This window comes from Arachis ipaensis, chromosome B8 (genome assembly GCF_059453495.1).
Source record: "Arachis ipaensis isolate K30076 ecotype BB chromosome B8, ASM5945349v1, whole genome shotgun sequence".
Lineage (NCBI taxonomy): Eukaryota > Viridiplantae > Streptophyta > Magnoliopsida > Fabales > Fabaceae > Arachis > Arachis ipaensis.
The window spans coordinates 127,938,459-127,950,628 of NC_142443.1; positions in this window are offsets into that span (position 1 = coordinate 127,938,459).

Here is a 12,170-nt window from a genome sequence, read left to right on the forward strand (position 1 = left end):
TTTTAATGCATTTGGATTAAAATATTTTGCAATTGAATTGATTTTACCTGAACTCAATTGAATTGGAAATATACTATTTTATTTGAAAGTAATTAAGTAAAATAAAACTTAATTTCATTTAAAAATTGATGTAATAATTTTATTTTACATTCTTATCATTTATTTACCATAAAATTTTTTATCACCACTAATAACAATTGCCATTGCCCACTGTCAAATCGTCATTGACCACCATCAAATTTCTATCGGACTGCTGTTAAATCTCATCGAACCATCATTGACCGCCACCAAACTTATACCACATCTTCCCTTCTCCAAAAGGGTAAAATTATTTATATTTTTACACACCAAATTATTTTAATATCAACCAAACTATATCTAAAACGAGGAAATTTGAGTTTAATTATAATTACAAATCAATTTAATTTCTATTGTTTATCCTTTTCAAATAAAGAATTTGATTTTAAAATCAATTCTATTGTGTGCAAAATGCATTTTAAGAAATTTTCTTTAATATTCTTAACAATTGTCTAATTATTATTCATGTTATATGTTATATGGATACCAAAAATTAGCTACCAATCAACCTAGTTTTATATTTATCATAAAAATACTAAAATATAGAGATAGTAAGAGTTTGTTATTCGTAAAAAAAAATTGATTATTCTGCTAGAAAATATTTGATTTTTTCATAAAAGGTTTGCAATCAAATAGCGTGTGTATTAAAAATCATCCATCAAATCAGTAACTGATGAAAAAGTAATAGTTGAGGTAAAGCCACTCTCATCAACTCTAATGAAATAAGTTTAGATGTGAAGATAAAAAGAAACTAGATGAGAAAAAATGAAGAAGATGAAGAAGAGAAGATGAGTAGAGTAAAAGAGATGCAAGTTCTTGAAATGGAAATAAAAGAGAGAATGTGTTATTTCTTATTCACATAACTGAAAAATGGAGTTAAATGCCACTAGCAAACTCTTATATATATCTCCGATATTCACAAATTAATTTATCTATTTTGTAAGTAACTGGTCATAACAAACTTCTTAATCAGTTTCTACAACAATTACACTCTAGCTAACTGTTTTCTATCCTAACTAACTCCACGCGCTCTAGTAATTCATATACAATACATGTTGAAATATAAAACACATATTGAAAATGAATTAAACACTACATGTATTTATATACAAATATATAGTAATTGATTTAGAGGCTGATTTTTTTTGTGTATAGTATTTTTAAAAGGTTTGTTTATTTTAATGGTTGATTATTATATTAGAAAAACATGTAAAAGATGTATAAATATATACAGATACATAATGACTAATTTAACAATTTTTTTATGATAAGTACGATTTTGGTTTCTAATATTTAACTAGAAAACTGAAATCATCCCAAAGAGTTTTTGCGTTTGATTTCGTCCCTAAGATTAATTTTGATGTTAAAATCATCCTTTCACAAAAAAATGTTAACTTTTGAGCAATTTTACCCCTAATAAAAATAACAATTAAATATTTTTTAAAAAATCCCTTCTCTCACAATTTCCACCGTTAGCATTGTACAAACCCTACCCTTTAATAGTGTCGTCTACTGCAGCCACTTTGCCCTCCATGGATGATCTCTAAAACAATTTCTTTCACCACCACCAACAATAGTCTCTTTCATAATCAACAACAAAAATAACATTTAAATTTTTTGAAAGAAAAAGGAGAAGGAAAAAACAAAACTAAAGCATAGACATAGATGGAGGGGAGAGAGAGAGAGAGAGAGAGAAAGAGAGAGATATGACGATAGATTAGGATAGTGGGACTGAGGGTGGTAGAGAAGAGGCAGAGGTCCATGCCCCCTTCCAGCCCGTCGTTACTCTCGTGAAGTCCATACCAAAAGCGCTCCTCTCTTAAATTTCTTCTCAAATTTGTACGCGGGCTTGGGATGGGTGTCGTCAGAGGTAGTAGCGTTGATTGTAACATACGAAGGCCATCTTGTATGGAGGGCTCTTCATCGTCGGTGTGGAAGAAGGAGTAGGAGTGAGTACGACGGTGGAGGGTAAAGGCAGCTCTGCGACTCTTACAACTTGTTCTTTTGATTGGAGGATGGTTCCTTCATTTCTAAGTTCCGAGCAACGCTAGTGACCCCATATCTTCAACTGTGGGCATATTGCTGAAGAAAATGAAGAGGAGATGAAAATGAAGACGAAAACGCTGGAAAAGAGAGAAGACAAAAGGGGTAATGATGGAGCTTTTTTCTTACGATAATAGTGAATGGAAAGAAACTCCGCCTATGCTACACCTGCGGTACATAGCCAGTCCCAAACCCAGATAAAGGAGGAGGGTTGTGTTAGACCTTCGACAGCCAACAAAAAACTTAGTAAAATTTTTATGACATGGATCAAAGACGTTATTGCGCTAAAGTTAGATCATTACCCGGAAGCAATGTGCTGTATGGCTCGCGTATAGTATTAAATGAACCCAAGTGTAGTGTTAAATGAGTAAGGAGTTCCGCATTGTCGTAAACGGACGAGGGTAAATAAGTTAGTTCACAAAGAAAAAGGTAAAGCTAAAGGTCGGACCGACAGAAGGTTGAGATTTGGGACATGGAACATAGGCTGATGTGGTATTATGTAACTGGATACACGTATAAAATTATTTTACACTGATAGTACATCAAATTAAATTTTAATAAAAAATGAACAAAATTTTATCACTTATATAACTATCTTAATAGAATAAATAAAAATAAAATTAAATATAAAATTGAATGAGATCAAATATTAGAGTAATAAATTTTATTTTTAGTTTTAAATTACTATTTATGACATATGATTTTATTAATACTGATAAATCATTTTGTGGCACCGAAATGAAATTGAACTTAAAACTAGTATTCAGATTTTCTAAAGTATGTTTGTTAAGTATTGACCACAATTAATTAGGATACTTGTCAATAATACAAAAAAACATAAATTTTTAATGGGATTAAATACATTCCAACTTAGAGTATATCACTAATTCCACACTCTAATTATCAAAACGTTGACAAAAAGACCTCATTTTTATTAAGGACAAAAATATCTTTATAATATTTTAAAATGTATAAAAATATCAATGTTAAATATACATTTTCAAAAAATCTTTAAAAATTGGATTTTATTGAATTTTTGCAAGCATTATTAGAAAAAAAAAATCATACTTAAAATTTGGTGATTTAATGCTAAGTAAATTTTTTTATCAATTGCAAGAATACTTTAAAAAAAATTCTAAAGATCGAATTTTTATCTGATTTTTTGTATACATTTTATAAATAGTTATCTAAATATGTTTACAAAATTTTAGATCAAATGCATAAATAGTTTACTAAATACAAAAGTTGTTTCTCACTTTTTAAATAAATAATATTATTTTTTGTTATTTTTGCCAAATGTCATAATATTTTGAGAATATTTTTATCTTTATCAAAAGTGTGGATTATTTTTGTTAGTATTTTAAAAAATCGAGTACAATTTTAATAATTTACCCTTCAAACTTATTATTTCAATGCATTTGGATTAAAATATTTTTGCAATCGAATTTATTTTACTTGAAATAAATTGAATTGGAAATATACTATTGGGTTTGAAATTAATTATGTAAAATAAACTTGATTTCATTTAAAAATTAATATAATAATTTTATTTTACATTCTTATCATTTATTTACCATAAAATTTTTTATCACCACTAATAACAATCGTCAGATCATTAGCAATCGCCACCGACCACCGTCAAGTTGCCACTGACCACCATCGAACTTCCATCGAACTGCTGCTAAACCTCATCGAACCATCACAAACCGCCACCAAACTTATATCACATCTTTCCTTCTCCAAAAGGGTAAAATTATTTATATTTTTACACAACAAATAATTTTAATATCAACCAAATTATATCTAAAATGAAGGAATTTGAGTTTAATTATAATTACAAATCAATTTAATTCCTATTATTTATCCTTTTCAAATAAGAAATTTGATTTTAAAATCAAATCAATTTCAATTCTCTTGTGTTCGAAACTCATTTTAAGAAATTTTCTTTAATATTCTTAACAACTATCTAATTATAGTTCATGTTATACATTATATGGATACCAAAAATTAGCTAACAATCAACTTAGTTTTATATTTATCATAAAAGTACTAAAATATAGGGGTAGTTAGAATTCGTTATTCATAAAAAAATATGATTATTCTGGTAGAAAAGATTTGATTTTTCCCATAAAAAAATTTGCAATCAAGTGGCGCGTGTATTAAAAATCATCCATCAAATCAGTAACAGATAAAAAAAATATTAGTTGAGGCAAAGTCACTCTCATCAGCTCTGTGAAATGAGTTTAGGTGTGAAGAGGAAGAAACTAGATGAGAAAAGATGAAGAAGATCAAGAAGAGAAGATGAGTAGAGTAGAAGAGATGCAGGTTCTTGAAATGGAAATAAAAGAGAGAGAATGTGTTATTTCTTACTCACGTAATTGAAAAAGAGAGTTAACCACAGCTGGCAAACTCTTATATATATGTCCTATATTCACAAATTAATTTACCTATTTTGTAAGTAACTGGTCATAACAAACTTCCTAATCAGTTTTTACAATAATTATACTCTAGCTAACTACTTCCTATCCTAACTAACTCCACGCGCTCTAGTCAGATAATAGTAACTCATATACAATACATGTTAAAATATAAAACACATTGAAAATGAATTAAACACAACATATATTTATATACAAATATATAGTAATTAATTTAGAAGCTGATTTTTTGTGTGCGCATAGCAATTTAAAAGGTTTGTTTATTTTAATGGTTGATTATTATATTAAAAAAATATGTAAAATATGTATAAATATACATAGATACATAATGACTAATTTAATATATTTTTTGTGATAAACACGATTTTGGTTTCTAAAGTTAACCCAAAATCTAAAGTCATCCCCAAGAGTTTTTGCGTTTAATTTTGTCCCAAAGATTAATTTTGATTTTATAATCATCCTTTCACAAAAAAAAAGTTAACTTTTGCGCAATTTTACCCCTAATAAAAATAACAATGATAATTTATTTAAAAAATTTCTTCTTTTATAATTCTCACCCTCAGCATTGTACAAACCCCACCTCCAATAGTGTCATCTACTGTAGCCACTTTGCCCTCCATGGATGATCTCCACAACAATTTCTTTCACCACCACCAACAATAGTCTCTTTCATAGTCAACAACAAAAAAACATTAAAAATTTTTTAAAGAAAAAGGGGAATTAAAATACAATACTAAAGCATAGAGAGAGAGAGATTAGGATAGTGGGACTGAGGGTGATGGAGAAAAGACAGAGGTCCTCGCCCCCTTCCATCCCAGTCGTCACTCTCGTGAAGTCCACACCAAAAGCGCTGCTCTCTTGAATTTCTTCTCAAATTTGTACGCGGGCTTGGGATGGGTGTCATCGGAGATAATAGCGTTGAATGTAACATACGAAGGCCATCTTGTATGGAGGGCTCTTCATCATCGGTGTGGAAGAAGGAGTAGGTGTGAGTACGACGGTGGAGGGCAAAGGCAGCTCTGCGACTCATACAACTAGTTCTTTCGATTGGAGGATGGTTCCTTTACTTCTGACTTCCGAGCAGCGCTAGTGACCCCATATCTTCAACTTTGAGCATCATTTCTCTAATTCGTGAATTTCTAATGATCGCCGTGTTTCGCATGCTGGATCCTCTACTATTCTATGTTCTTCCCGAAAGCATGCTAATCCCTATGTTGTGTGGAGCTGAGCATCTTCTTTTCATTAGGATCCCCTTTTGGCAGCACTTCCTCATAGGGAACCACCAAGCTCAAGCTCACTTCGCAGCATTTTTTGTCATTCCCTACTTACTGCTTGGGCCAAGACCAGACACTTAACACCACCCTTGCTCACCCCTACTGATTTAAAGGCGAAGCCAAGTTCAGTAAGTGAGCTAAGAACAAGTTCCGAGTGAAGTTGCTACAGGAAGAGCATCAAAGCCCAAGTTTCAGAGTAAGGTACAACTAGCAGCCTACGGAAAAAGGCTAGCTAGCCTACTCTTCTAGCTACTTTTAGAAAGAAGGCCTCAAGGTCGTTCTTCCGCGTATCTCACAAAACATCTTTTTTTCTATCTTCTTATTAATTTGACTAACCGCCCTTTCCCCTTTCTCTAATAAGGAAACTTCTAAAACCGTCTACAATCTATCGATTGCAAGTGTCTCCATTGGATGCTTCCATCTAGTATACCCTCATTTCTTCCGTCAACAACTACGGCTTATCCATAAGCAGCCCGAAACTGACTAAAAAGATACCGCCCTAGCTGAATAAGTATACTAGTAGAGTAGTCTCCTGTAGAGAAAGAAGATTAGATAGGCGAAGGGGAACTTATTTATTCTCTAGAATCTTTAGAAATATATATTATCATATCATTATCTCTTTCAGGAAAATACCTATAGATTACTGTAGGGATGGAACAGAACTCCCAGAAAGGAAAACTTCCACTGCCCCAGCTTTTGACCTTGACCTAACCCTTTTACAACCTATACCTAGCTATTAACCTGTTCCTGCCCTAGCCGTCTTTGATCTAGCAAGCTTGATAAAATGGAGAAATCAAATCCCAGACTACCAAAGCGGGACCACCCACAGGACTTCACACCAGGAAGCACTCGGCAGCTGTAAACATTTATGTCTATTTGGAAGGGGAACAAAAAGAGTCCTATCCTAAGAAAAGTAAACTCCTCCCCCAATAGATCGAGTTATCTCATCCCTTGCTTGACCCCCATGGGGACCAGATACTCAGACCTAGGCAGGCACCATCATTTCCGGTCCTGGAGGAGATGAGAAGCCAAAACGAATAGATGAAGCGACTTCTAAGTCAAAGGTAGCCGTAGAAGGGCTTTATGCGCCCAACAGAACAAAATCTACCTATTTCATTAATCCAGAGGCCTCGATCAGGAGTTCTCTATATAAGGATTAGCACTACTAAACCTAGTTAATCTATTCCCAAACTGGGGAATTCCCTTACTATTCCCAAGAATTCTATTACTTTTTACTATTCCCTAGATCCAGTCGGAACTCTTACAGAAAAAATGCCTGGTAAAGGAACTTTGAGGTTTTTTTACGGTTCTTCTATGTCTTTTTCAAGCCCCTGTTTCATCTTCAAAGGAGAGGGCTGCCTGGTAAACAAAGTCAGACTCTTTATCTTTTTCAGAAGGAAGAAAGTCTGAATTGATGTTTCTGGCCTTGACTTCTTCTATATATTTGAGATTTGGGTAATAGGCACTACGAACTCGAAAGAGCAGCTATACAACATCCATCATCTAAGTCCTTCTAAGCTTTTAATGGGCTCGGCCAGAAAGTCAGAATAGAAGCTTCCTCTTTCTTATTTCTGTTGTGTTACCAGCCCGACCGAGGAAGCCGGAGGTAAGTCATTCTCTTGCTGTTGCAAGAAAGTCATGAAAATAAGAAGAACGTAAGGAATAATAGCACTTTTCGATTAAGAGTCAAATTGACTTTGGAAAGCTAGAGCAGAAAGAGATAGATGAGACAGAGAGTGAAGACTTAGACTTTCCGGAGAATGAAAGGAGATTAGTCTAAGTCCGAAGCCGGGGATTTGTATGGATATTTAGTTAACGTACCAGTTCCAACCTCTTCTATGGCTGTAGACTCTGGGAAATGCCTTAGAAAAGGATAAGAAGATCCATTAACCGTAGGCTATTAAAGCCTATTCTCTAGTTCCAGAAGTCTACTAATGCCTTAAATAGAATCAGTTACTTATGAAATCGGATCAACTACTTAGTGATGAAATGCCATAGAATGAGCAGCCGTAGGCCTCTAAGGCCAAAGAGCAGAAAATCGCAACTACCAGGACCCTCCTCCCCAGATACTGTCCTCGTGTGCTAACCACTCCCGATTGCCAAATCAATCAAGCGGCTCGCGGCGGTCTCTCTCTAAGGGACTTCTGACTCTAAAGAAGAATGAAGAGGAGATGACGATGAGTTCGAAAACGCTGGAAAAGAGAGAGAAGACAGAAGGGATAATGATGGAGCATCTTTCTTAGGATAATAGTGAATGGGAAGAAACTCTGCCTATACTACACCTGCGGTACATAGCCGGTCTCAAGCCTAGATAAAGGAGGAGGGTTGTGTTAGACCTTCGACAGCCAACAAAAAAGCTTAGTCAAATTTTTATGACATGGATCAAAGATTTTATTGCGCTAAATCTAGATCATTGCCTGGAAGCAATGTGCTGTATGGCTCGTGTATAGTGTCAAATGAGCCCGAGTGTAGTGTTAAATGAGTAAGGATTCTTGCGTTGTTGTGAACGGACGAGGATAAATAAGCTAGTTCACAAAGAAAAAGGTAAAGCTAAAGGTCGGAGAGACAGAAGGTTGAGATTTAGGACATACAACATAGGCTGATGTGGTATTATGTAATTGGATACACGTGTAAAATTATTTTACACTGATAGTACATCAAAATTAAATTTTAATAAAAAATCAATAAAAATTTATGACTTATATAACTATCTTAATAGAATAAATAAAAATAATATTAAATTTAAAATTGAATTGAGATCAAATATTAGAGTAATAAATTTCATTTTTAGTTTTAAATTACTATTTATGACATATGATTTTATTAATATTGATAAATTATTTTGTGGCATCGAATGAAATTGAACTTAAAACTAGTATTCAGATTTATTTAAGTATGTTTGTTAAGTATTGACCACAATTAATTAGGATACTTGTCAATAATACAAAAATCATAAATTTTTAATGGGATTAAATATATTCCAACTTAGAGTAAATCACTAATTCTTCGCTCTAATCATCAAAACGTTGACAAAAAGACCTCATTTTTATTAACGACAAAAATATCTTTATAATATTTTAAAATGTATAAAAATATACAATGTTAAATATATATTCTCAAAAAATTTTTAAAGATTGAATTTTATTGAAATTTTGCAAGCATCATTAGAAAATAAAAAAAAAAACCATACTTAAAATTTGGTGATTTAATGTTAAGTAAACTTTTTTATCAATAGCAAGAATACTTTAAAAAAAGTTTCTAAAGATCGAATTTTTATTTGATTTTTTGTATATACTTTATAAATAGTTATCTAAATATTTTTATAAAATTTTAGATCAAATACATAAATAGTTTACTAAATACAAAAGTTGTTTCTCACTTTTTAAATAAATAACATTTTTTTTGTTATCTTTACCAAATTTTATAATATTTTAAGAATATTTTTATCATTATTAAAAGTGTGAATTATTTTTGTTAGCGTTTTAAAAAATCGAGTACAATTTTGATAATTTACCATTCAAACTTATTATTTCGATTAAAATATTTTTGCAATTGAATTGATTTTACCTGAAATAAATTGAATTGGAAATATACTATTGGGTTTGAAATTAATTATGTAAAATAAAACTTGATTTCATTTAAAATTTGATATAATCGTTTTATTTTACATTCTTATAATTTATTTACCATCACTAACCACCACCAAACTTATACCATGTCTTCCCTTCTCCAAAAGGGTAAAATTATTTATATTTTTACACACTAAATAGTTTTAATGTCAAACCAAATTATATCTAAAGTGAATAAATTTTGAGTTTATTTATAATTACAAATCAATTAAATTCCTATTGTTTATCCTTTTCAAATAAGGAATTTGATTTTAAAATCAAATCAATTTCAATTATTTTGTGTTCGAAACTCATTTTAAGAAATTTTCTTTAATATTCTTAACAACTATCTAATTATTATTCATGTTATACATTATATGGATACAAAAAATTAGATAACAATTATCCTAGTTTTATATTTATCATTAAAATACTAAAATATAGAGGTAGTTAGGGTTCGTTATTCATAAAAAAATTTGATTATTCTGGTAGGAAAAGATTTGTTTTTTTCCCATCAAAGGTTTGCAATCCAATAGCGTGTGTATTAAAAATCATGCATCAAATCAGTAACTGTTGAAAAACTAATAGTTTAGGCAAAGTCACTCTCATCAGCACCGTGAAATGAGTTTAGGTGTGAAGAGAAAAAAACTAAATGAGAAAAGATCAAGATCAAAAAGAAAAAATGAGTAGAGTAGAAGAGATGCAGGTTCTTGAAATGGAAATAAAAGAGAGAATATGTTATTTCTTATTCACATAACTGAAAAACGGAGTTAATTACGGCTAGCGAACTCTTATATATATCTCCTATATTCACAAATTAATTTATCTATTTTGTAAGTAACTAGTCATAACAAACTTCCTAATCAGTTTCTACAATAATTACACTCTAGCTAACTACTTCCTATCCTAACTAACTCCATGTGCTCTAGTTAGATAATAGTAAATCATATACAATACATGTTAAAATATAAAACACATACTGAAAATGAATTAAATATAACATGTATAAACTTATATAATTATCACTTATATAAGTATTATGTAATTAAATACACGTGTAAAATTACTTTACACTGACAGTATATCAAAATTAAATTTTAATAAAAAATTAATAAAATTTTATCACTTATATAATTATCTTAATAGAATAAATAAAAATAATATTAAATTTAAAGTTAATTTGAGATCAAATATTAAAGTAATAAATTTTATTTTTAATTTTAAATTACTATTTATGACATATGATTTTATTAATACTGATAAATTATTTTATGGCACCGAAATGAAATTGAACTTAAAACTAGTATTCATGTAACATCCTAACTTTTAGCACCTTATGATCGTACTAAAAGCGAGGCGTTACTAACCTAATTCCTTTTATTATTTATTTAATATTGAGCTTTTACACATAAAACTATCGATGATTTTACTAAAACTTATAACTTTTCCAACAAGAACAAAAAACACATATTCACATACTTAATATTGATAATACATTGTAGTATTACATACAAAAGCAATTACAAAACCTACCCCTCTGAATAAAACTCTAATTGACAAGGCGAGGAAAAAAATAAATTCTATCAACTCAACTCGTAAACATATTCCTCTGTGCTCCCGCAACATCGCAATAAGCCTTCGCACCTGTAGCTGAAAGGGGTGGAGATAGGGGGTAAGAACTGGGGAGTTCTTAGTAGGGTCAGGATTAGAAGTTAAGTTCATTATCCAAATTTAAAACTCGTATTTTCCTTATAAAAATTTCATGCAAAATGACATTTCATATATTTCACCGCTTACTAAGAAACCATTTTAACCAAAGCCTACTGCTAGTCCTTCCAATCATGGCCTTTGGCCCAAATCAAATCAACTCGGTCTCTGATCTAAATTAAATCAACTTGGCCTACGGCCCAACTCAACACGAATCACCATCAAAACTCAATCACAAAACAGAATCAATCATAGGCACAAATAATGTAAGACAAACACAAATCAGAAGGTAATTACAGAATATAGAATCCAATCACAAGCACACACAATCATGAAAACATAATCACAACAAGTATGCGCAAACAAGTATGATGCATGTCTAGTCTTATAAAGGCCATGAGCTCATGTGTCGGTTTGTTGCCCGATTCCCAACACTGGTCTTGAGATAAGTGTTTCGTACCGCCGTCCTTATCTCAGCCAACGTCCCCTCCATGAGCGTTACACATCGCCGTCTTTATGGGAGAACCTTTTTTACAGTCTCCAGTGAGCGTTACACATCGTCGTCCTCACCGAGCCGTCCTTATAGTGTCAAGTGAGCGTTACGTATCGCCGTCCTCACTAGACACTTGGCACTAAGTCCCAAACAGCACTCAATTTCTTTTCAATCTTTGCTATCTACTCTACTGTGGTAGGGATCCCTTTAATTAATACCTTCTTTTCTATCTATTCTACTGTGGTAGACGTTCATTAAAATCTTTTAGTCTTTACTCTCTGCTCTCCTATGGCAGACAGTCTTTTAATATTTTTTATCTTTAGTCTCTGCTCTCTTGTGGCAGAGATTTACTCTCCTGTGGAAGATATCCCTTTAGATAATACATTGTTTTCTTTCTCATCTTTTTTTTTATTTTCTTACTTCTTTTCTTTCTCTCTTCTTTTCTTCAATCTTTTAATTCTTTATCATAACTCAACTTCACATTCTTCCTTCGCCTTTTGACGGAAGAAAATTATCGATAAAGAATTTC